The sequence below is a fragment of the Puntigrus tetrazona genome, chromosome 1, assembly GCF_018831695.1.
Source record: "Puntigrus tetrazona isolate hp1 chromosome 1, ASM1883169v1, whole genome shotgun sequence".
NCBI classification, from domain to species: Eukaryota; Metazoa; Chordata; class Actinopteri; order Cypriniformes; family Cyprinidae; genus Puntigrus; species Puntigrus tetrazona.
In genome coordinates, this window is record NC_056699.1 from 13,286,250 (window position 1) to 13,311,584 (window position 25,335).

Genomic DNA, 25,335 nt, shown 5'->3' on the forward strand with positions numbered 1-25,335 from the left:
TAATTTTGAACTAATCACTATTGATTTTTTTTGGTTCTGCCAACTTAAACTCAAAGAACTGCCTCAAATATGACCCAGATGGGACTCGAACCCACAATCCTCAGCTCCGAAGGCTGATGCCTTATCCATTAGGCCACTGGGCCCTTATTTGTCTTTATCCAAGTGCATTCACAGATAGCAATATGTAAGCTAAACTGGGAAAGCTTTAAGAAAACGGTCATTTCGAAGCTAATTGTCTGTCGCATGCAAGTAAACTTTCAACCTTTAAGCATCACAAGGCTTGGTTCTGTGCTTAGTCCTATGTATATTTGTAATGGCTATATTGTAATTTTGAAGTAATCACTATAGATTTTTTCTGGTTCTGCCAACTTAAACTCAAAGAACAGCCTCAAATATGACCCAGATGGGACTCGAACCCACAATCCTCAGCTCCGAAGGCTGATGCCTTATCCATTAGGCCACTGGGCCCTTTATTTGTCTTTATCCAAGTGCATTCACAGATAGCAAGATGTAAGCTAAACTGGAAAAGCTTTAAGAAAACGGCCAGTTCGAAGCTAATTATCTGTCGCATTCAGGTAAACTTTTACCCTTTAAGCATCACAAAGCTCTGTTCTTTGCTAAGTCCTATGTACATTTGTTATGACTATTTTGCAACTATCAGCTTATCACTATAGATTTTTTTTGTGCACCCAACTGAAACTCAAAGAACAGCCTCAAAGATGACCAAGATGGGCTTCAAACCTACAGGCCTCATCTCTGAAGGCTTATCTGTCGGGACACTAGGATTTGGTGGCCCTTGCATTCACAGACAATTTGATGTAATCAAAGCAAGGTCACATTCAGAAGGCTTCAAGTTTTACACTAATTCTTGTTTCGTGTGCAGCTAAAGATGTTTTTTGAAGACGACCCAGGTGGGACTTGAACCCAAAATCCCCAGCTCCGGAGGCTGATGCCTTATCCATTAGGCCACTGGGCCCTTTTTTCTCTTTAAGTAAACTGCCAGTTCGAAGATAATTGCCTATCGCATGCAAGTAAACTTTCATCCTTTAAGCATCACAACGCTTGGTTCTGTGCTTAGTCCTGTGTACATTTGTTATGGCTATATTGTAATTTTAAACTAATCACTATAGATTTCTTTCTAGTTCTGCCAACTTAAACTCAATGAACTGCCTCAAATATGACCCAGATGGGACTCGAACCCACAATCCTCAGCTCCGAAGGCTGATGCCTTATCCATTAGGCCACTGGGCCCTTTAGTTGTCTTATCCCAAGTGCATTCACAGATAGCAAGATGTAAGCTAAACTGGAAAAGCTTTAAGAAAACGGCCAGTTCGAAGCTAATTATCTGTCGCATTCCGGTAAACTTTTACCCTTTAAGCATCACAAAGCTCTGTTCTTTGCTAAGTCCTATGTACATTTGTTATGACTATTTTGCAACTATCAGCTTATCACTATAGATTTTTTTTGTGCACCCAACTGAAACTCAAAGAACAGCCTCAAAGATGACCAAGATGGGCTTCAAACCTACAGGCCTCATCTCTGAAGGCTTATCTGTCGGGACACTAGGATTTGGTGGCCCTTGCATTCACAGACAATTTGATGTAATCAAAGCAAGGTCACATTCAGAAGGCTTCAAGTTTTACACTAATTCTTTGTTTCGTGTGCAGCTAAAGATGTTTTTTGAAGACGACCCAGGTGGGACTTGAACCCACAATCCCCAGCCCGGAGGCTGATGCCTTATCCATTAGGCCACTGGGCCCTTTTTTTCTCTTTAAGTAAACTGCCAGTTCGAAGATAATTGTCTATCGCATGCAAGTAAACTTTCATCCTTTAAGCATCACAACGCTTGGTTCTGTGCTTAGTCCTATGTACATTTGTTATGGCTATATTGTAATTTTAAACTAATCACTATAGATTTTTGTAGTTCTGCCAAATTAACCTCAAAGAACAGCCTCAAATATGACCCAGATGGGACTCGAACCCACAATCCTCAGCTCCGAAGGCTGATGCCTTATCCATTAGGCCACTGGGCCCTTTAGTTGTCTTATCCCAAGTGCATTCACAGATAGCAATATGTAAGATAAACTGGAAAAGCTTTAAGAAAACGGCCATTTCTAAGATAATTGTCCGTCGTACGCAAGAAAACTTTTATCATCACAACGCTTGGTTCTGTGCTTAGTTCTATGTACATTTGTTATGGCTATATTGTAATTTTGAACTAATCACTATTGATTTTTTTTGGTTCTGCCAACTTAAACTCAATGAACTGCCTCAAATATGACCCAGATGGGACTCGAACCCACAATCCTTAGCTCCGAAGGCTGATGCCTTATCCATTAGGCCACTGGGCCCGTATTTGTCTTTATCCAAGTGCATTCACAGATAGCAATATGTAAGCTAAACTGGGAAAGCTTTAAGAAAACGGTCATTTCGAAGCTAATTGTCTGTCGCATGCAAGTAAACTTTCAACCTTTAAGCATCACAAGGCTTGGTTCTGTGCTTAGTCCTATGTATATTTGTAATGGCTATATTGTAATTTTGAAGTAATCACTATAGATTTTTCTGGTTCTGCCAAATTAACCTCAAAGAACAGCCTCAAATATGACCCAGATGGGACTCGAACCCACAATCCTCAGCTCCGAAGGCTGATGCCTTATCCATAAGGCCACTGAGCCCTTATTTGACTTTATCCAAGTGCATTCACAGATAGCAAGATGTAAGCTAAACTGGAAAAGCTTTAAGAAAACGGCCAGTTCGAAGCTAATTATCTGTCGCATTCAGGTAAACTTTTACCCTTTAAGCATCACAACACTTGGTTCTTTGCTAAGTCCTATGTACATTTGTTATGACTATTTTGCAACTATCAGCTTATCACTATAGATTTTTTTTGTGCACCCAACTGAAACTCAAAGAACAGCCTCAAAGATGACCAAGATGGGCTTCAAACCTACAGGCCTCATCTCTGAAGGCTTATCTGTCGGGACACTAGGATTTGGTGGCCCTTGGATTTACAGACAATTTGATGTAATCAAAGCAAGGTCACATTCAGAAGGCTTCAAGTTTTACACTAATTCTTGTTTCGTGTGCAGCTAAAGATGTTTTTTGAAGACGACCCAGGTGGGACTTGAACCCACAATCCCCAGCTCCGGAGGCTGATGCCTTATCCATTAGGCCACTGGGCCCTTTTTTCTTCTTTAAGTAAACTGCCAGTTCGAAGATAATTGTCTATCGCATGCAAGTAAACTTTCATCCTTTAAGCATCACAACGCTTGGTTCTGTGCTTAGTCCTATGTACATTTGTTATGGCTATATTGTAATTTTAAACTAATCACTATAGATTTTTGTAGTTCTGCCAAATTAACCTCAAAGAACAGCCTCAAATATGACCCAGATGGGACTCAGAACCCACAATCCTCAGCTCCGAAGGCTGATGCCTTATCCATTAGGCCACTGGGCCCTTATTTGACTTTATCCAAGTGCATTCACAGATAGCAATATGTAAGATAAACTGGAAAAGCTTTAAGAAAACGGCCATTTCGAAGCTAATTGTCCGTCGTACGCAAGTAAACTTTTATCATCACAACGCTTGGTTCTGTGCTTAGTTCTATGTACATTTGTTATGGCTATATTGTAATTTTGAACTAATCACTATTGATTTTTTTTTGTTCTGCCAACTTAAACTCAATGAACTGCCTCAAATATGACCCAGATGGGACTCGAACCCACAATCCTCAGCTCCGAAGGCTGATGCCTTATCCATTAGGCCACTGGGCCCTAATTTGTCTTTACCCAAGTGCATTTACAGATAGCAATATGTAAGCTAAACTGGAAAAGCTTCAAGAAAACGGCCATTTCGAAGCTAATTGTCTATCGCATGCAAGTAAACTGTCATCATCACAACGCTTGGTTCTGTGCTTAGTCGTATGTACATTTGTTATGGCTATATTGTAATTTTGAACTAATCACTATTGATTTTTTTTGGTTCTGCCAAATTAAACTCAATGAACTGCCTCAAATATGACCCAGATGGGACTTGAACCCACAATCCTCAGCTCCGAAGGCTGATGCCTTATCCATTAGGCCACTGGGCCCTTATTTGTCTTTATCCAAGTGCATTCACAAATAGCAATATGTAAGCTAAACTGGAAAAGCTTTAAGAAAACGGCCAGTTCGAAGCTAATTATCTGTCGCATTCAGGTAAACTTTTACCCTTTAAGTATCACAAAGCTCTGTTCTTTGCTAAGTCCTATGTACATTTGTTATGACTATTTTGCAACTATCAGCTTTTCACTATAGATTTTTTTTGTGCACCCAACTGAAACTCAAAGAACAGCCTCAAAGATGACCAAGATGGGCTTCAAACCTACAGGCCTCATCTCTGAAGGCTTATCTGTCGGGACACTAGGATTTGGTGGCCCTTGCATTCACATTTACATTTACATTTACATTTACATTTAGTCATTTTGCAGACGCTTTTATCCAAAGCGACTTACAATTGAGAGTACAACAGCGATTCATTTATTTGAGAGACAAACAGACAGAGTAAGTGCTTATAACACCCAGTCACAGGGAGTGTTCAAATTAGTACATGCCAGAAGGGAAGGAATAAACAAGGGGGATGAGAAGAGAGACAGAGACAGTGAGAGTTTTTTTTTTTTTTTTTTTTTTTTTATGATGAGGTCAGGTATTGCTGAAAGATGTGAGTTTTCAGCAGTTTCTGAAAGATTGACAGAGATCCAGCATTCCGGATATGTACGGGAAGTTCGTTCCACCAGCCAGGAACAGAGAACGAGAAAGTTCTGGAGAGTGATTTCGAGCCTCTTTGAGATGGTACCACGAGGCGTCGCTCGCTAGCAGATCTCAGACTTCTAGAGGTGTGTAGATTTGTAATAGTGAGTGGAAGTAGACCGGTGCCGAGTCTGTGGTTGTTCTATATGCAAGCATCAGTGCCTTGAACTTGATGCGAGCTGCAATCGGTAGCCAATGTAAGGAGATGAGAGAGGTGTAACATGGGTTCTCTTGGGCTCATTGAATACCAGCCGTGCTGCTGCATTCTGAATCATTTGTAGAGGTTTTATTGTGTTCGATGGAAGTCCAGCCAGAAGAGCATTGCAGTAGTCCAGTCTAGAAATGACAAGGGCCTGGACAAGTAGCTGCGCAGCTTGCTCTGTTAGAAAGGGCCTGATCTTTCTGATGTTGTGTAGTGCAAACCTGCAGGATCGAGCAGTCTTTGCAATGTGATCTTTGAAGGTTAGTTGGTCATCGAGGATTACACCAAGATTTCTGACTGAGGTTGATGGGGTAATTGACGAAGAACCTAGCTGGATGGTGAAGTCATGCTGTGTAGTTGGAGTGGCAGGGAATACAAGCAGCTCAGTCTTTGTCAGGTTGAGCTGTAGATGGTACTCTTGCATCCATGTCGAGATGTCCGCCAGGCAACCCGAGATCCGAGTAGCTACCGTTGGATCGTCTGGATGAAAAGAGAGGTAGAGCTGTGTGTCATCGGCGTAGCAGTGGTAGGAGAAGCCGTGAGCCTTTATGATGGGGCCTAGTGATGTAGTGTAAATGGAGAAGAGGAGGGGACCAAGAACCGATCCCTGAGGAACCCCAGTGACCAGTTGATGTGCTGTGGATACATCTCCTCCCCAGGCCACCCTAAAAAACCTACCAGTGAGATAGGATTCGAACCAACGAAGTGGGATCCCAGAAATCCCCAGTGATGAGAGGGTAGACAGCAGGATCTGATGATTCACAGTGTCAAAAGCAGCGGATAGATCCAGCAGAATGAGAACTGATGATTTGGATTCAGCTCTTGCAGTCCGCAGGGCTTCCGTGACTGAGAGCAGCGCAGTCTCAGTTGAATGGCCGCACCTGAAACCTGATTGGTTATGGTCCAGTTTGTTGTTTTTCGAAAGAAACAGTGATACCTGGTTGAAAACCACTCTTTCAAGTGTTTTCGCTATGAATGGAAGAAGAGAGACTGGACTGTAGTTATCAATAAGGGAAGTGTTTAAAGTGGGCTTTTTGAGCAGTGGGGTTACCCGAGCCTGCTTAAATGCTGTGGGGAAGGTGCCTGTGAGGAGAGATGTGTTGATGATGTGCGTGAGTGCCGGCAAGACAGTGGGGGAGATTGCTTGCAGAAGATGAGAGGGTATGGGGTCTAGCGGACATGTTGTTGGATGGCTGGAGAGGAGAAGTTTGGATACTTCTGTCTCAGTGAGGGAGCAGAAGGAGAAAGTGGAGGAATCGGTAGTCGATGCGGTTGGTTGAGGGTTGTGCGTTGGGGGGGCTGAGAACTGGCTACTGATCGCTTTTGTTTTGTTTGTAAAAAATGTGGCAAAATCGTCAGGTGATATTGAGGTGGTGGGAGGTGGTGGCAGAGAAGGAAGAAAGCAAAGACTGATACCTGCTCAGGTCTGTCAGATCTTTAGATTTGCGCCACTTTCTCTCCGCTGCTTTTTTTGAGTTTAAAGTTCTTTCCTTTTTTCTGGTGACTGCTGGTGTTTCTCGTCTTTGACTTCTCGGTCCCTCACATTCAATAATAGCTTTTCTGCTGCCATCTAGTGGTCAGTTGTGAACCATAACAAGCATTTAACGTGACTGAAGGAGTACTTCGATTAGCATGAGCAACTTTTTCACTTAATGACCAGGAGTGCAATGTTAACATAATGCGAAACATATTTTCACCTGCAGAGTGAATGAGCAGTGGAAGGTTTTTTTATTCTGCGGGTCAGTCTGTAGAAGTCCAGATAACCTCTCTCCGTCTCACTGTGCCAGATAGGTTATCTGGACTTCTACAGACTGACAAATCTATCATATATAAAAACCATCACCCAGAGTGCAACTTTTCCCAGTAGGATCGCAGTCTTGGAGTCGATGCCCTGCAGTGCACTCAGTAGTGTGCTCATCAGATATCCAGCAAAATACTGTGATTACAATGCACAAAACCACATAAACTACCTGCAAACCAGAAACCGAGTAATCACACAAAAAGAACACTAGTGTACTTGTGTAATGGGTGTGTGCTAGTGTTCATGCACAAACGTTTTTCAATATTAAAAAATGCTCATGTACTTTTCCTTTAAGTACAATGCCAACTGTCTACAGCTTTACTCGCATGTAAAAATGAGATGACACTCACTGCCCAATGAGTGGGTAATTTCTGAAACTCTCTCTTTATCACGGACTCGAGTGCATCTTGCCATCTTCCAGTATTTCACTTTTTCAGTTCCAAAAAGGTACATTAATTACAATCTTTAATTTTCCACATAGGTGTGATCTGTGTGTGGATTTTGTCCCATTCTTTGAAAAAGAACTTAAAAAAAAAAAAAAATCTCCAGTCCTTTGTTCTTGATAATTTAAAAATAACATTTGTACCAAGCGGACAGACCTGATCTATAACTCTTGTCTGATAAATTTTGATCTTTAGAAATAATAATGCGCAGCAGATTCTGTTAAAGGAATAGTTCACCCAAAAAGTAAATACGCACCATATTTCAGGGGTTTTTTTTTTAAATGTATCCTGGCTCTTCCTCCATAACCTATGAGTCTTCAGGGGTTATCACATGAAATCGATCAGCTTTAGAGGACATGCGATAACCCCCCAGAAGTGACATAGGAGCAAGTATTTTTTTTAACTCACACCATCGTCCATAACCTTTTTCTTTATTGTGGAAATTATGATTGCAAATTTCAGTGAAATTCCATTTTATTTTATTTCCTGTCACAAAAAGGACTGCATCTTATACTATTTAGGTAAAGTTGCATTTTTAAATAAATTATAATGATTTTTCTAAAATAAACGTCAATGAATCTCATCTCAATATATTGATATTTAGGCCTATACTCTTTTTTAATTCAGACTTTACATTTAAACTTCAACATTTCTGAGATGCATTTCACCTTTTGGAGCAGCCAAAAGTAAGAGACAAAGAGAGATATTATTTTTATATGTACATTTTATTAAATAAAAACATTTTAAACATCATCATCCATTTAAATGAAATGCTTTTGTACAATTATAATAGCAATAAACTAGGAGATTATTTCACAAATACTAGCTTAAACCTTCTTAATGAAATTATACAGTGTACTTCAAATGCATACATTTCAATAAATCATTTACCTTTAAAACACATGTTATATTAAGAGCTAAATACTGCTAGAAACTTGGCACCCTGCTTTGGCCATATGACTAAGTATGTGCTACTTCAGGTCACAGGTCTGCTAGACGAAGGCTACTGATCCTGATGTGGAGGGCTTGAGGTGGCCACTGTCTTCACAATGAACCCAGTAGTTGGAATCAGTTCACACAAATCCAAAGCTTCCTGATACATACACACATACATACGTAAGTACACGCGCAAACAACAACAACCAATGTTATAATAAAATAGTAGTAAAATAAAATACTAATAAAATGCTTTTTTGTTTGTTTGTTTCTGAAGGGTACAGTAATCGTGGTAGCAGACTTACCATCAGTCAGCTGGAAACCAAAGGGCTCTGCAACAAAGTGTGGTTTGGGATCAGCTGGCTCTGGATTCGGCTCCGAGTTCTCTTGTAGAGGCACAAATGGCTCAACTCTGGTCCCGCGGCAGCAGCAGAAGGAGGGCCACTTTAAGGGCTTCCGTGCTTTCTTAAAGACTGAAGAAATCCCTTTCTTCATCCTTTTCCTCAAACCGGGGTGTTTTTCTAAAAATCATTCAAAAAGACTGAATCATTTGCATATGCCAGTGCACTGTGCTGGTATTTACTATCTACACAAATGTCCCAGGTTTTACTGTACTTTCGTTCTTACCTGTGCTGTTCTCCACAGAAGCGCCTCTCCGTCACTCTCGCTCCTTCAGGCTCATGGAAGACTCTGTTGCGTACGTGTTCTCACGATCAGAACATGCGCACTCTTCTCTAGCAGGGCCACTCTGCCGAGACCAACTTCGTTCCTCACTGCTAATGCTTAACAGGTCCAGGCTATTGTCACGTCCTCCTTCAAAGGGTTGTTGGCACTGTCAAAGCTCCATTCACCCAGCCTAGGATCCGCAAGACGTGCTGAATCTGCACCGTCTAGATCTGTGTCATTAGACGGAGGCGTGAACGGCTCTGTCAGTGTTTCACAACTGAACGAAGGACGCTTCATAGCATTCCATGTCCTCTTGAAGAATGAACAGATCCTGTTCTTCACTTTCTTCCTTAGACTGACATGGTTTTCTAAAACGAAAACGAAGAAGCATTCACTTGGACTTTACATTTAATAAATATGTCCCGTGAGTATTACATTCATTGGTCTAAAATTGCTTCTATGCAAAATATACAACCATGTAAAGGAATCTTAAATATGAGACAGAGACTTGGGAACTTTATACTCTATAGTGCTTCTAGATACTTCTTATACTGTAGTGCAGGTCCACATTTCAGTGTTACCTGTACTGCTGTCCACAGAGTCTGCAGGTGACACTCCTATAGATGTAGACTCGACAGAAGACACTTCTTGGTCACTATAGAAATCCATGCTTTCTGAAGGCCCTGCTGCTTCTAGAGCCTTGTAGGATGTATGGAGGGATGTTCTGGACATCGGAGGACTGCGGACGATTTGGCTGCTGACGCTCAGCAATCCCAAACTATCATTGCATCCTCTGTCCTGCATGAACATGCGGCTGCAGCTCATTTTTATACAATGCATGATGTCAAAGCATGCCTCTTGAGTCCGATTCAAAGCTGACCACGCTCGCCTCAGTTTCATCTTCAGATGTGGCACTGCTAAGACTAGACTCCTCTGTGTAATCATCAATGGATCCTAGATTAGACACATCCAGCCTGTTGAGAAGTTCCAACTCAGCGGAGAATGTGTCGCTTCTGGACCTGTGAGGGTCGTCAGGGACATTTTCACTGTCGGATGATGTAAATGACATGATGTCCGGTAGAACAGTCAAAAACACAATCTCTGTAGATCGTGAAAAGACTTTGAATAGCTACTTATTGTAGATTACAGTCCAATGTAAGTCGCTTTGAGATAACGCATCAACCAAACGCATAAACAAATGCAAACTTTCTCTCGTTGTCTAGCACCGAAGCGCTGTGACGTATTGGAATGTCGGTGGAAACAAGCTGAAATTCAAATAATGCGAGTTTTAAAACAGCGCTTTATTACGCCCTTTAAATAAAGATACATTTCAATAGACTTTCGCATTTTATTTTCATACATGAGTGTGTCTTTGTAACGCCCTGGAAAAAGCAGGGGAAAATAACCCCGATGCTTCTCGTTGAAAACTTTTACTCGTACGAGTAACTCTCGCGATGTCACAACACTTCCTCAGCAGGCTCTGAGTCGCGTGAAGAAGTTCTCGCGATACTCCCCGCAAAGGTATATTACCACACCCAATCAATTGCTCCCAGAAGAATGGATGCTTTCACTTGGCAATCGCTGCCCAATCAAACCGGCACCTACACTATTATTTCCCCGACGCTCTCACACACACCCGAAAGAGCCACCTGTGTTACATAAACTACTGAATGGAATGAAATATATATCAAACCAAACCAAATATATTTCCATTTGAACAGAACCGTTACCGTGGCAAACTTGGTCCATTTTAGACCCATACCATGTAAAATGAACAAGCCCCAAATACTATTTCATACTACACAGTAGATGGCGATAATGCTCTATTAAGAAAGCAATCTTCCAATCAGCTCAAAGTAGAAAGTTTTCTCAGCCGCTGGATGTCGCTGTACGAGCAGGTCTGCGTGTGAATATCAGCCGAAGAAAAGACAACAATGGCGGCGACCTGCTCGTGGAAGTTAGACAAAGAAACGGGGCAGGATGCGCTTATCGGTAAGTTTAGAATATCCAAAAATATGATAGATAGATAGATAGATAGATAGATAGATAGACGAAATACAAATTGTGGCCTTATTCGTTTATGGTAATGTATATTTCTTATACTTCATATATGTGTTTAACACACCCACGTGTGTAGAAAACACCAAGTAAAAATAAGTGGAATTCAATTGTAAATGTTACCACGTTATAAAATTATTATAATTATTTTTCTTGTATTCATAACAAAAGCATTGAAATGTACAGGCAGTGTACATTTCATGATCAATGTACACTGCCTGTGCAAAAAAAAAAAAAAAAAAAAAAAGTCACACACACACACACACACTCACACACACTTATATTTCTTTGGACTGTCTTTAGCTTTGATTGTTCTGATAAGCTTCTGCAATGTCGTAACATTTATTCCCATCCAGAGTTGCATACATTTTTCGCCAAGATTATATATTGATGACGGAGAGTTGAACTGTTCACATAGTCTTCTAGAGTACATCCCAAAGATTCTCATCGGAGTTGAAGTATGGACTCTGCGGTGGCCAATCCATGTGTGAAAAATCACATCTAATGCTCTCTGAACCTTTCTTTTTTTACAATTTGAAAAGGAAAAGTTGCTGATTTTATTAATTGTATTTAGTTGTCTATTTATGTTGTTTGGTTATGGGTTCTGGTTCTTTGGGGATGATTTAGCGTTTCTTTTTGTCTGGTTTATCTTTTGATTTGATTTCTTTTGTTGAATGTAAAGTGTTGTTGATTTCCCTCTTAATTTGTAACGGGCCCATCTTTCTCTTTATAAGCTGTCGTGGTGTCCATTTTGGTGGCTTTTTTTTTTGTTTGTTTGTTGTTGTTGGTCTGTCTCTGTCTGCCTGGTTTGTTTTTGTAAAGGTACTTTTTTGAGTTTAATTAAAGTTCTTTTCTTTTTCTGGTGACTGCTGGTGTTTCTCGTCTTTGACTTCTCGGCCCTCACATTCAATAATAGCTTTTCTGCTGCCATCTAGTGGTCAGTTGTGAACCATAACAAGCATTTAACGTGACTGAAGGAGTACTTTGATTAGCATGAGCAACTTTTTCACTTAATGACCAGGAGTGCAATGTTAACATAATGCGAAACATATTTTCACCTGCAGAGTGAATGAGCAGTGGAAGGTTTTTTATTCTGCGGGTCAGTCTGTAGAAGTCCAGATAACCTCTCTCCGTCTCACTGTGCCAGATAGGTTATCTGGACTTCTACAGACTGACAAATCTATCATATATAAAAACCATCACCCAGAGTGCAACTTTTCCCAGTAGGATCGCAGTCTTGGAGTCGATGCCCTGCAGTGCACTCAGTAGTGTGCTCATCAGATATCCAGCAAAATACTGTGATTACAATGCACAAAACCACATAAACTACCTGCAAACCAGAAACCGAGTAATCACACAAAAAGAACACTAGTGTACTTGTGTAATGGGTGTGTGCTAGTGTTCATGCACAAACGTTTTTCAATATTAAAAAATGCTCATGTACTTTTCCTTTAAGTACAATGCCAACTGTCTACAGCTTTACTCGCATGTAAAAATGAGATGACACTCACTGCCCAATGAGTGGGTAATTTCTGAAACTCTCTCTTTATCACGGACTCGAGTGCATCTTGCCATCTTCCAGTATTTCACTTTTTCAGTTCCAAAAAGGTACATTAATTACAATCTTTAATTTTCCACATAGGTGTGATCTGTGTGTGGATTTTGTCCCATTCTTTGAAAAAGAACTAAAAAAAAAAAAAAAAAAAATCTCCAGTCCTTTGTTCTTGATAATTTAAAAATAACATTTGTACCAAGCGGACAGACCTGATCTATAACTCTTGTCTGATAAATTTTGATCTTTAGAAATAATAATGCGCAGCAGATTCTGTTAAAGGAATAGTTCACCCAAAAAGTAAATACGCACCATATTTCAGGGGGTTTTTTTCTTTAATGTATCCTGGCTCTTCCTCCATAACCTATGAGTCTTCAGGGGTTATCACATGAAATCGATCAGCTTTAGAGGACATGCGATAACCCCCAGAAGTGACATATAGAGCAAGTATTTTTTTAACTCACACCATCGTCCATAACCTTTTTCTTTATTGTGGAAATTATGATTGCAAATTTCAGTGAAATTCCATTTTATTTTATTTCCTGTCACAAAAAGGACTGCATCTTATACTATTTAGGTAAAGTTGCATTTTTAAATAAATTATAATGATTTTTCTAAAATAAACGTCAATGAATCTCATCTCAATATATTGATATTTAGGCCTATACTCTTTTTTAATTCAGACTTTACATTTAAACTTCAACATTTCTGAGATGCATTTCACCTTTTGGAGCAGCCAAAAGTAAGAGACAAAGAGAGATATTATTTTTATATGTACATTTTATTAAATAAAAACATTTTAAACATCATCATCCATTTAAATGAAATGCTTTTGTACAATTATAATAGCAATAAACTAGGAGATTATTTCACAAATACTAGCTTAAACCTTCTTAATGAAATTATACAGTGTACTTCAAATGCATACATTTCAATAAATCATTTACCTTTAAAACACATGTTATATTAAGAGCTAAATACTGCTAGAAACTTGGCACCCTGCTTTGGCCATATGACTAAGTATGTGCTACTTCAGGTCACAGGTCTGCTAGACGAAGGCTACTGATCCTGATGTGGAGGGCTTGAGGTGGCCACTGTCTTCACAATGAACCCAGTAGTTGGAATCAGTTCACACAAATCCAAAGCTTCCTGATACATACACACATACATACGTAAGTACACGCGCAAACAACAACAACCAATGTTATAATAAAATAGTAGTAAAATAAAATACTAATAAAATGCTTTTTTGTTTGTTTGTTTCTGAAGGGTACAGTAATCGTGGTAGCAGACTTACCATCAGTCAGCTGGAAACCAAAGGGCTCTGCAACAAAGTGTGGTTTGGGATCAGCTGGCTCTGGATTCGCCCGAGTTCTCTTGTAGAGGCACAAATGGCTCAACTCTGGTCCCGCGGCAGCAGCAGAAGGAGGGCCACTTTAAGGGCTTCCGTGCTTTCTTAAAGACTGAAGAAATCCCTTTCTTCATCCTTTTCCTCAAACCGGGGTGTTTTTCTAAAAATCATTCAAAAAGACTGAATCATTTGCATATGCCAGTGCACTGTGCTGGTATTTACTATCTACACAAATGTCCCAGGTTTTACTGTACTTTCGTTCTTACCTGTGCTGTTCTCCACAGAAGGCGCCTCTCCGTCACTCGGCTCCTTCAGGCTCATGGAAGACTCTGTTGCGTACGTGTTCTCACGATCAGAACATGCGCACTCTTCTCTAGCAGGGCCACTCTGCCGAGACCAACTTCGTTCCTCACTGCTAATGCTTAACAGGTCCAGGCTATTGTCACGTCCTCCTTCAAAGGGGTTGTTGGCACTGTCAAAGCTCCATTCACCCAGCCTAGGATCCGCAAGACGTGCTGAATCTGCACCGTCTAGATCTGTGTCATTAGACGGAGGCGTGAACGGCTCTGTCAGTGTTTCACAACTGAACGAAGGACGCTTCATAGCATTCCATGTCCTCTTGAAGAATGAACAGATCCTGTTCTTCACTTTCTTCCTTAGACTGACATGGTTTTCTAAAACGAAAACGAAGAAGCATTCACTTGGACTTTACATTTAATAAATATGTCCCGTGAGTATTACATTCATTGGTCTAAAATTGCTTCTATGCAAAATATACAACCATGTAAAGGAATCTTAAATATGAGACAGAGACTTGGGAACTTTATACTCTATAGTGCTTCTAGATACTTCTTATACTGTAGTGCAGGTCCACATTTCAGTGTTACCTGTACTGCTGTCCACAGAGTCTGCAGGTGACACTCCTATAGATGTAGACTCGACAGAAGACACTTCTTGGTCACTATAGAAATCCATGCTTTCTGAAGGCCCTGCTGCTTCTAGAGCCTTGTAGGATGTATGGAGGGATGTTCTGGACATCGGAGGACTGCGGACGATTTGGCTGCTGACGCTCAGCAATCCCAAACTATCATTGCATCCTCTGTCCTGCATGAACATGCGGCTGCAGCTCATTTTTATACAATGCATGATGTCAAAGCATGCCTCTTCGGAGTCCGATTCAAAGCTGACCACGCCGCCTCAGTTTCATCTTCAGATGTGGCACTGCTAAGACTAGACTCCTCTGTGTAATCATCAATGGATCCTAGATTAGACACATCCAGCCTGTTGAGAAGTTCCAACTCAGCGGAGAATGTGTCGCTTCTGGACCTGTGAGGGTCGTCAGGGACATTTTCACTGTCGGATGATGTAAATGACATGATGTCCGGTAGAACAGTCAAAAACACAATCTCTGTAGATCGTGAAAAGACTTTGAATAGCTACTTATTGTAGATTACAGTCCAATGTAAGTCGCTTTGAGATAACGCATCAACCAAACGCATAAACAAATGCAAACTTTCTCTCGTTGTCTAGCACCAAGCGCTGTGACGTATTGGAATGTCGGTGGAAACAAGCTGAAATTCAAATAATGCGAGTTTTAAACAGCGCTTTATTACGCCCTTTAAATAAAGATACATTTCAATAGACTTTCGCATTTTATTTTCATACATGAGTGTGTCTTTGTAACGCCCTGGAAAAAGCAGGGGAAAATAACCCGATGCTTCTCGTTGAAAACTTTTACTCGTACGAGTAACTCTCGCGATGTCACAACACTTCCTCAGCAGGCTCTGAGTCGCGTGAAGAAGTTCTCGCGATACTCCCCGCAAAGGTATATTACCACACCCAATCAATTGCTCCCAGAAGAATGGATGCTTTCACTTGGCAATCGCTGCCCAATCAAACCGGCACCTACACTATTATTTCCCGACGCTCTCACACACACTCCCGAAAGAGCCACCTGTGTTACATAAACTACTGAATGGAATGAAATATATATCAAACCAAACCAAATATATTTCCATTTGAACAGAACCGTTACCGTGGCAAACTTGGTCCATTTTAGACCCATACCATGTAAAATGAACAAGCCCCCAAATACTATTTGATACTACACAGTAGATGGCGATAATGCTCTATTAAGAAAGCAATCTTCCAATCAGCTCAAAGTAGAAAGTTTTCTCAGCCGCTGGATGTCGCTGTACGAGCAGGTCTGCGTGTGAATATCAGCCGAAGAAAAGACAACAATGGCGGCGACCTGCTCGTGGAAGTTAGACAAAGAAACGGGGCAGGATGCGCTTATCGGTAAGTTTAGAATATCCAAAAACATGATAGATAGATAGATAGACGAAATACAAATTGTGGCCTTATTCGTTTATGGTAATGTATATTTCTTATACTTCATATATGTGTTTAACACACCCACGTGTGTAGAAAACACCAAGTAAAAATAAGTGGAATTCAATTGTAAATGTTACCACGTTATAAAATTATTATAATTATTTTTCTTGTATTCATAACAAAAGCATTGAAATGTACAGGCAGTGTACATTTCATGATCAATGTACACTGCCTGTGCAAAAAAAAAAAAAAAAAAAAAAAAGTCACACACACACACACACACTCACACACACTTATATTTCTTTGGACTGTCTTTAGCTTTGATTGTTCTGATAAGCTTCTGCAATGTCGTAACATTTATTCCCATCCAGAGTTGCATACATTTTTCGCCAAGATTATATATTGATGACGGGAGAGTTGAACTGTTCACATAGTCTTCTAGAGTACATCCCAAAGATTCTCATCGGAGTTGAAGTATGGACTCTGCGGTGGCCAATCCATGTGTGAAAAATCACATCTAATGCTCTCTGAACCTTTCTTTTTTACAATTTGAAAAGGAAAAGTTGCTGATTTTATTAATTGTATTTAGTTGTCTATTTATGTTGTTTGGTTATGGGTTCGGTTCTTTGGGGATGATTTAGCGTTTCTTTTTTGTCTGGTTTATCTTTTTGATTTGATTTCTTTTGTTGAATGTAAAGTGTTGTTGATTTCCTCTTAATTTGTAACGGGCCCATCTTTCTCTTTATAAGCTGTCGTGGTGTCCATTTTGGTGGCTTTTTTTGTTTGTTTGTTGTTGTTGGTCTGTCTCTGTCTGCCTGGTTTGTTTTTGTAAAGGTACTTTTTTGAGTTTAATTAAAGTTCTTTCTTTTTTCTGGTGACTGCTGGTGTTTCTCGTCTTTGACTTCTCGGCCCTCACATTCAATAATAGCTTTTCTGCTGCCATCTAGTGGTCAGTTGTGAACCATAACAAGCATTTAACGTGACTGAAGGAGTACTTCGATTAGCATGAGCAACTTTTTCACTTAATGACCAGGAGTGCAATGTTAACATAATGCGAAACATATTTTCACCTGCAGAGTGAATGAGCAGTGGAAGGTTTTTTTATTCTGCGGGTCAGTCTGTAGAAGTCCAGATAACCTCTCCGTCTCACTGTGCCAGATAGGTTATCTGGACTTCTACAGACTGACAAATCTATCATATAAAAACCATCACCCAGAGTGCAACTTTTCCCAGTAGGATCGCAGTCTTGGAGTCGATGCCCTGCAGTGCACTCAGTAGTGTGCTCATCAGATATCCAGCAAAATACTGTGATTACAATGCACAAAACCACATAAACTACCTGCAAACCAGAAACCGAGTAATCACACAAAAAGAACACTAGTGTACTTGTGTAATGGGTGTGTGCTAGTGTTCATGCACAAACGTTTTTCAATATTAAAAAATGCTCATGTACTTTTCCTTTAAGTACAATGCCAACTGTCTACAGCTTTACTCGCATGTAAAAATGAGATGACACTCACTGCCCAATGAGTGGGTAATTTCTGAAACTCTCTCTTTATCACGGACTCGAGTGCATCTTGCCATCTTCCAGTATTTCACTTTTTTCAGTTCCAAAAAGGTACATTAATTACAATCTTTAATTTTCCACATAGGTGTGATCTGTGTGTGGATTTTGTCCCATTCTTTGAAAAAAAAGAAAAAAAAAAAAAATCTCCAGTCCTTTGTTCTTGATAATTTAAAAATAACATTTGTACCAAGCGGACAGACCTGATCTATAACTCTTGTCTGATAAATTTTGATCTTTAGAAATAATAATGCGCAGCAGATTCTGTTAAAGGAATAGTTCACCCAAAAAGTAAATACGCACCATATTTCAGGGGGTTTTTTTCTTTAATGTATCCTGGCTCTTCCTCATAACCTATGAGTCTTCAGGGGTTATCACATGAAATCGATCAGCTTTAGAGGACATGCGATAACCCCCCAGAAGTGACATAGGAGCAAGTATTTTTTTTAACTCACACCATCGTCCATAACCTTTTTCTTTATTGTGGAAATTATGATTGCAAATTTCAGTGAAATTCCATTTTATTTTATTTCCTGTCACAAAAAGGACTGCATCTTATACTATTTAGGTAAAGTTGCATTTTTAAATAAATTATAATGATTTTTCTAAAATAAACGTCAATGAATCTCATCTCAATATATTGATATTTAGGCCTATACTCTTTTTTTAATTCAGACTTTACATTTAAACTTCAACATTTCTGAGATGCATTTCACCTTTGGAGCAGCCAAAAGTAAGAGACAAAGAGAGATATTATTTTTATATGTACATTTTATTAAATAAAAACATTTTAAACATCATCATCCATTTAAATGAAATGCTTTTGTACAATTATAATAGCAATAAACTAGGAGATTATTTCACAAATACTAGCTTAAACCTTCTTAATGAAATTATACAGTGTACTTCAAATGCATACATTTCAATAAATCATTTACCTTTAAAACACATGTTATATTAAGAGCTAAATACTGCTAGAAACTTGGCACCCTGCTTTGGCCATATGACTAAGTATGTGCTACTTCAGGTCACAGGTCTGCTAGACGAAGGCTACTGATCCTGATGTGGAGGGCTTGAGGTGGCCACTGTCTTCACAATGAACCCAGTAGTTGGAATCAGTTCACACAAATCCAAAGCTTCCTGATACATACACACATACATACGTAAGTACACGCGCAAACAACAACAACCAATGTTATAATAAAATAGTAGTAAAATAAAATACTAATAAAATGCTTTTTTGTTTGTTTGTTTCTGAAGGGTACAGTAATCGTGGTAGCAGACTTACCATCAGTCAGCTGGAAACCAAAGGGCTCTGCAACAAAGTGTGGTTTGGGATCAGCTGGCTCTGGATTCGGCCCGAGTTCTCTTGTAGAGGCACAAATGGCTCAACTCTGTCCCGCGGCAGCAGCAGAAGGAGGGCCACTTTAAGGGCTTCCGTGCTTTCTTAAAGACTGAAGAAATCCCTTTCTTCATCCTTTTCCTCAAACCGGGTGTTTTTCTAAAAATCATTCAAAAAGACTGAATCATTTGCATATGCCAGTGCACTGTGCTGGTATTTACTATCTACACAAATGTCCCAGGTTTTACTGTACTTTCGTTCTTACCTGTGCTGTTCTCCACAGAAGGCGCCTCTCCGTCACTCGGCTCCTTCAGGCTCATGGAAGACTCTGTTGCGTACGTGTTCTCACGATCAGAACATGCGCACTCTTCTCTAGCAGGGCCACTCTGCCGAGACCAACTTCGCTCCTCACTGCTAATGCTTAACAGGTCCAGGCTATTGTCACGTCCTCCTTCAAAGGGGTTGTTGGCACTGTCAAAGCTCCATTCACCCAGCCTAGGATCCGCAAGACGTGCTGAATCTGCACCGTCTAGATCTGTGTCATTAGACGGAGGCGTGAACGGCTCTGTCAGTGTTTCACAACTGAACGAAGGACGCTTCATAGCATTCCATGTCCTCTTGAAGAATGAACAGATCCTGTTCTTCACTTTCTTCCTTAGACTGACATGGTTTTCTAAAACGAAAACGAAGAAGCATTCACTTGGACTTTACATTTAATAAATATGTCCCGTGAGTATTACATTCATTGGTCTAAAATTGCTTCTATGCAAAATATACAACCATGTAAAGGAATCTTAAATATGAGACAGAGACTTGGGAACTTTATACTCTATAGTGCTTCTAGATACTTCTTATACTGTAGTGCAGGTCCACATTTCAGTGTTACCTGTACTGCTGTCCACAGAGTCTGCAGGTGACACTCCTATAGATGTAGACTCGACAGAAGACACTTCTTGGTCACTATAGAAATCCATGCTTTCTGAAGGCCCTGCTGCTTCTAGAGCCTTGTAGGATGTATGGAGGGATGTTCTGGACATCGGAGGACTGCGGACGATTTGGCTGCTGACGCTCAGCAATCCCAAACTATCATTGCATCCTCTGTCCTGCATGAACATGCGGCTGCAGCTCATTTTTATACAATGCATGATGTCAAAGCATGCCTCTTCGGAGTCCGATTCAAAGCTGACCACGCCGCCTCAGTTTCATCTTCAGATGTGGCACTGCTAAGACTAGACTCCTCTGTGTAATCATCAATGGATCCTAGATTAGACACATCCAGCCTGTTGAGAAGTTCCAACTCAGCGGAGAATGTGTCGCTTCTGGACCTGTGAGGGTCGTCAGGACATTTTCACTGTCGGATGATGTAAATGACATGATGTCCGGTAGAACAGTCAAAAACACAATCTCTGTAGATCGTGAAAAGACTTTGAATAGCTACTTATTGTAGATTACAGTCCAATGTAAGTCGCTTTGAGATAACGCATCAACCAAACGCATAAACAAATGCAAACTTTCTCTCGTTGTTCAGCAACAAGCGCTGTGACGTATTGGAATGTCGGTGGAAACAAGCTGAAATTCAAATAATGCGAGTTTTAAAACAGCGCTTTATTACGCCCTTTAAATAAAGATACATTTCAATAGACTTTCGCATTTTATTTTCATACATGAGTGTGTCTTTGTAACGCCCTGGAAAAAGCAGGGAAAATAACCCGATGCTTCTCGTTGAAAACTTTTACTCGCACGAGTAACTCTCGCGATGTCACAACACTTCCTCAGCAGGCTCTGAGTCGCGTGAAGAAGTTCTCGCGATACTCCCGCAAAGGTATATTACCACACCCAATCAATTGCTCCCAGAAGAATGGATGCTTTCACTTGGCAATCGCTGCCCAATCAAACCGGCACCTACACTATTATTTCCCCGACGCTCTCACACACACTCCCGAAAGAGCCACCTGTGTTACATAAACTACTGAATGGAATGAAATATATATCAAACCAAACCAAATATATTTCCATTTGAACAGAACTGTTATCGTGGCAAACTTGGTCCATTTTAGACCCATACCATGTAAAATGAACAAGCCCCAAATACTATTTGATACTACACAGTAGATGGCGATAATGCTCTATTAAGAAAGCAATCTTCCAATCAGCTCAAAGTAGAAAGTTTTTCAGCCGCTGGATGTCGCTGTACGAGCAGGTCTGCGTGTGAATATCAGCCGAAGAAAAGACAACAATGGCGGCGACCTGCTCGTGGAAGTTAGACAAAGAAACGGGGCAGGATGCGCTTATTTATCGGTAAGTTTAGAATATCCAAAAGATGATAGATAGATAGATAGATAGATAGATAGATAGATAGACGAAATACAAATTGTGGCCTTATTCGTTTATGGTAATGTATATTTCTTATACTTCATATATGTGTTTAACACACCCACGTGTGTAGAAAACACCAAGTAAAAATAAGTGGAATTCAATTGTAAATGTTACCACGTTATAAAATTATTATAATTATTTTTCTTGTATTCATAACAAAAGCATTGAAATGTACAGGCAGTGTACATTTCATGATCAATGTACACTGCCTGTGCAAAAAAAAAAAAAAAAAAAGTCACACACACACACACACACACACACACACTTATATTTCTTTGGACTGTCTTTAGCTTTGATTGTTCTGATAAGCTTCTGCAATGTCGTAACATTTATTCCCATCCAGAGTTGCATACATTTTTCGCCAAGATTATATATTGATGACGGAGAGTTGAACTGTTCACATAGTCTTCTAGAGTACATCCCAAAGATTCTCATCGGAGTTGAAGTATGGACTCTGCGGTGGCCAATCCATGTGTGAAAAATCACATCTAATGCTCTCTGAACCTTTCTTTTTTTACAATTTGAAAAGGAAAAGTTGCTGATTTTATTAATTGTATTTAGTTGTCTATTTATGTTGTTTGGTTATGGGTTCGGTTCTTTGGGGATGATTTAGCGTTTCTTTTTGTCTGGTTTATCTTTTGATTTGATTTCTTTTGTTGAATGTAAAGTGTTGTTGATTTCCCTCTTAATTTGTAACGGGCCCATCTTTCTCTTTATAAGCTGTCGTGGTGTCCATTTTGGTGGTTTTTTTTGTTTGTTTGTTGTTGTTGGTCTGTCTCTGTCTGCCTGGTTTGTTTTTGTAAAGGTACTTTTTTTGAGTTTAATTAAAGTTCTTTCTTTTTTCTGGTGACTGCTGGTGTTTCTCGTCTTTGACTTCTCGGGCCCTCACATTCAATAATAGCTTTTCTGCTGCCATCTAGTGGTCAGTTGTGAACCATAACAAGCATTTAACGTGACTGAAGGAGTACTTTGATTAGCATGAGCAACTTTTTCACTTAATGACCAGGAGTGCAATGTTAACATAATGCGAAACATATTTTCACCTGCAGAGTGAATGAGCAGTGGAAGGTTTTTTTATTCTGCGGGTCAGTCTGTAGAAGTCCAGATAACCTCTCCGTCTCACTGTGCCAGATAGGTTATCTGGACTTCTACAGACTGACAAATCTATCATATATAAAAACCATCACCCAGAGTGCAACTTTTCCCAGTAGGATCGCAGTCTTGGAGTCGATGCCCTGCAGTGCACTCAGTAGTGTGCTCATCAGATATCCAGCAAAATACTGTGATTACAATGCACAAAACCACATAAACTACCTGCAAACCAGAAACCGAGTAATCACACAAAAAGAACACTAGTGTACTTGTGTAATGGGTGTGTGCTAGTGTTCATGCACAAACGTTTTTCAATATTAAAAAATGCTCATGTACTTTTCCTTTAAGTACAATGCCAACTGTCTACAGCTTTACTCGCATGTAAAATGAGATGACACTCACTGCCCAATGAGTGGGTAATTTCTGAAACTCTCTCTTTATCACGGACTCGAGTGCATCTTGCCATCTTCCAGTATTTCACTTTTTCAGTTCCAAAAAGGTACATTAATTACAATCTTTAATTTTCCACATAGGTGTGATCTGTGTGTGGATTTTGTCCCATTCTTTGAAAAAGAACTAAAAAAAAAAAATCTCCAGTCCTTTGTTCTTGATAATTTAAAAATAACATTTGTACCAAGCGGACAGACCTGATCTATAACTCTTGTCTGATAAATTTTGATCTTTAGAAATAATAATGCGCAGCAGATTCTGTTAAAGGAATAGTTCACCCAAAAAGTAAATACGCACCATATTTCAGGGGGTTTTTTTCTTTAATGTATCCTGGCTCTTCCTCATAACCTATGAGTCTTCAGGGGTTATCACATGAAATCGATCAGCTTTAGAGGACATGCGATAACCCCAGAAGTGACATAGGAGCAAGTATTTTTTTTAACTCACACCATCGTCCATAACCTTTTTCTTTATTGTGGAAATTATGATTGCAAATTTCAGTGAAATTCCATTTTATTTTATTTCCTGTCACAAAAAGGACTGCATCTTATACTATTTAGGTAAAGTTGCATTTTTAAATAAATTATAATGATTTTTCTAAAATAAACGTCAATGAATCTCATCTCAATATATTGATATTTAGGCCTATACTCTTTTTTAATTCAGACTTTACATTTAAACTTCAACATTTCTGAGATGCATTTCACCTTTTGGAGCAGCCAAAAGTAAGAGACAAAGAGAGATATTATTTTTATATGTACATTTTATTAAATAAAAACATTTTAAACATCATCATCCATTTAAATGAAATGCTTTTGTACAATTATAATAGCAATAAACTAGAGATTATTTCACAAATACTAGCTTAAACCTTCTTAATGAAATTATACAGTGTACTTCAAATGCATACATTTCAATAAATCATTTACCTTTAAAACACATGTTATATTAAGAGCTAAATACTGCTAGAAACTTGGCACCCTGCTTTGGCCATATGACTAAGTATGTGCTACTTCAGGTCACAGGTCTGCTAGACGAAGGCTACTGATCCTGATGTGGAGGGCTTGAGGTGGCCACTGTCTTCACAATGAACCCAGTAGTTGGAATCAGTTCACACAAATCCAAAGCTTCCTGATACATACACACATACATACGTAAGTACACGCGCAAAAACAACAACAACCAATGTTATAATAAAATAGTAGTAAAATAAAATACTAATAAAATGCTTTTTGTTTGTTTGTTTCTGAAGGGTACAGTAATCGTGGTAGCAGACTTACCATCAGTCAGCTGGAAACCAAAGGGCTCTGCAACAAAGTGTGGTTTGGGATCAGCTGGCTCTGGATTCGCCCGAGTTCTCTTGTAGAGGCACAAATGGCTCAACTCTGGTCCCGCGGCAGCAGCAGAAGGAGGGCCACTTTAAGGGCTTCCGTGCTTTCTTAAAGACTGAAGAAATCCCTTTCTTCATCCTTTTCCTCAAACCGGGTGTTTTTCTAAAAATCATTCAAAAGACTGAATCATTTGCATATGCCAGTGCACTGTGCTGGTATTTACTATCTACACAAATGTCCCAGGTTTTACTGTACTTTCGTTCTTACCTGTGCTGTTCTCCACAGAAGGCGCCTCTCCGTCACTCGGCTCCTTCAGGCTCATGGAAGACTCTGTTGCGTACGTGTTCTCACGATCAGAACATGCGCACTCTTCTCTAGCAGGGCCACTCTGCCGAGACCAACTTCGTTCCTCACTGCTAATGCTTAACAGGTCCAGGCTATTGTCACGTCCTCCTTCAAAGGGGTTGTTGGCACTGTCAAAGCTCCATTCACCCAGCCTAGGATCCGCAAGACGTGCTGAATCTGCACCGTCTAGATCTGTGTCATTAGACGGAGGCGTGAACGGCTCTGTCAGTGTTTCACAACTGAACGAAGGACGCTTCATAGCATTCCATGTCCTCTTGAAGAATGAACAGATCCTGTTCTTCACTTTCTTCCTTAGACTGACATGGTTTTCTAAAACGAAAACGAAGAAGCATTCACTTGGACTTTACATTTAATAAATATGTCCCGTGAGTATTACATTCATTGGTCTAAAATTGCTTCTATGCAAAATATACAACCATGTAAGGAATCTTAAATATGAGACAGAGACTTGGGAACTTTATACTCTATAGTGCTTCTAGATACTTCTTATACTGTAGTGCAGGTCCACATTTCAGTGTTACCTGTACTGCTGTCCACAGAGTCTGCAGGTGACACTCCTATAGATGTAGACTCGACAGAAGACACTTCTTGGTCACTATAGAAATCCATGCTTTCTGAAGGCCCTGCTGCTTCTAGAGCCTTGTAGGATGTATGGAGGGATGTTCTGGACATCGGAGGACTGC

General features: G+C 39.9%; 3 long non-coding RNA genes and 9 other non-coding genes across 12 annotated transcripts; 3 read left to right on the forward strand and 9 right to left on the reverse strand.

The window, feature by feature from the left end:
- Positions 1-70: 70 nt before the first annotated feature.
- Positions 71-143, reverse strand: trnar-ucg. Its single transcript has one exon. It is a non-coding gene; the product is annotated as a tRNA-Arg (tRNA).
- Positions 144-395: 252 nt separating this feature from the next.
- On the reverse strand, positions 396-468 carry trnar-ucg. Its single transcript has one exon. It is a non-coding gene; the product is annotated as a tRNA-Arg (tRNA).
- A 435-nt stretch (positions 469-903) lies between these two features.
- Positions 904-976, reverse strand: trnar-ccg. The gene has a single exon. It is a non-coding gene; the product is annotated as a tRNA-Arg (tRNA).
- Positions 977-1,178: 202 nt separating this feature from the next.
- Positions 1,179-1,251, reverse strand: trnar-ucg. The gene has a single exon. It is a non-coding gene; the product is annotated as a tRNA-Arg (tRNA).
- Positions 1,252-1,960: 709 nt separating this feature from the next.
- Positions 1,961-2,033, reverse strand: trnar-ucg. Its single transcript has one exon. It is a non-coding gene; the product is annotated as a tRNA-Arg (tRNA).
- Positions 2,034-2,278: 245 nt separating this feature from the next.
- Positions 2,279-2,351, reverse strand: trnar-ucg. Its single transcript has one exon. It is a non-coding gene; the product is annotated as a tRNA-Arg (tRNA).
- Positions 2,352-3,109: 758 nt separating this feature from the next.
- Positions 3,110-3,182, reverse strand: trnar-ccg. Its single transcript has one exon. It is a non-coding gene; the product is annotated as a tRNA-Arg (tRNA).
- Positions 3,183-3,701: 519 nt separating this feature from the next.
- On the reverse strand, positions 3,702-3,774 carry trnar-ucg. Its single transcript has one exon. It is a non-coding gene; the product is annotated as a tRNA-Arg (tRNA).
- Positions 3,775-4,018: 244 nt separating this feature from the next.
- Positions 4,019-4,091, reverse strand: trnar-ucg. Its single transcript has one exon. It is a non-coding gene; the product is annotated as a tRNA-Arg (tRNA).
- A 3,776-nt stretch (positions 4,092-7,867) lies between these two features.
- LOC122348541 lies at positions 7,868-8,806 on the forward strand. The gene is made up of 3 exons (XR_006251340.1): positions 7,868-7,920; positions 8,215-8,350; positions 8,448-8,806. It is a non-coding gene; the product is annotated as an uncharacterized LOC122348541 (long non-coding RNA).
- A 1,816-nt stretch (positions 8,807-10,622) lies between these two features.
- On the forward strand, positions 10,623-13,812 carry LOC122334852. The gene is made up of 3 exons (XR_006248829.1): positions 10,623-10,828; positions 13,483-13,618; positions 13,716-13,812. It is a non-coding gene; the product is annotated as an uncharacterized LOC122334852 (long non-coding RNA).
- A 1,939-nt stretch (positions 13,813-15,751) lies between these two features.
- On the forward strand, positions 15,752-19,054 carry LOC122350991. The gene is made up of 3 exons (XR_006251668.1): positions 15,752-16,095; positions 18,723-18,858; positions 18,956-19,054. It is a non-coding gene; the product is annotated as an uncharacterized LOC122350991 (long non-coding RNA).
- The last annotated feature ends 6,281 nt before the right edge of the window (positions 19,055-25,335 follow it).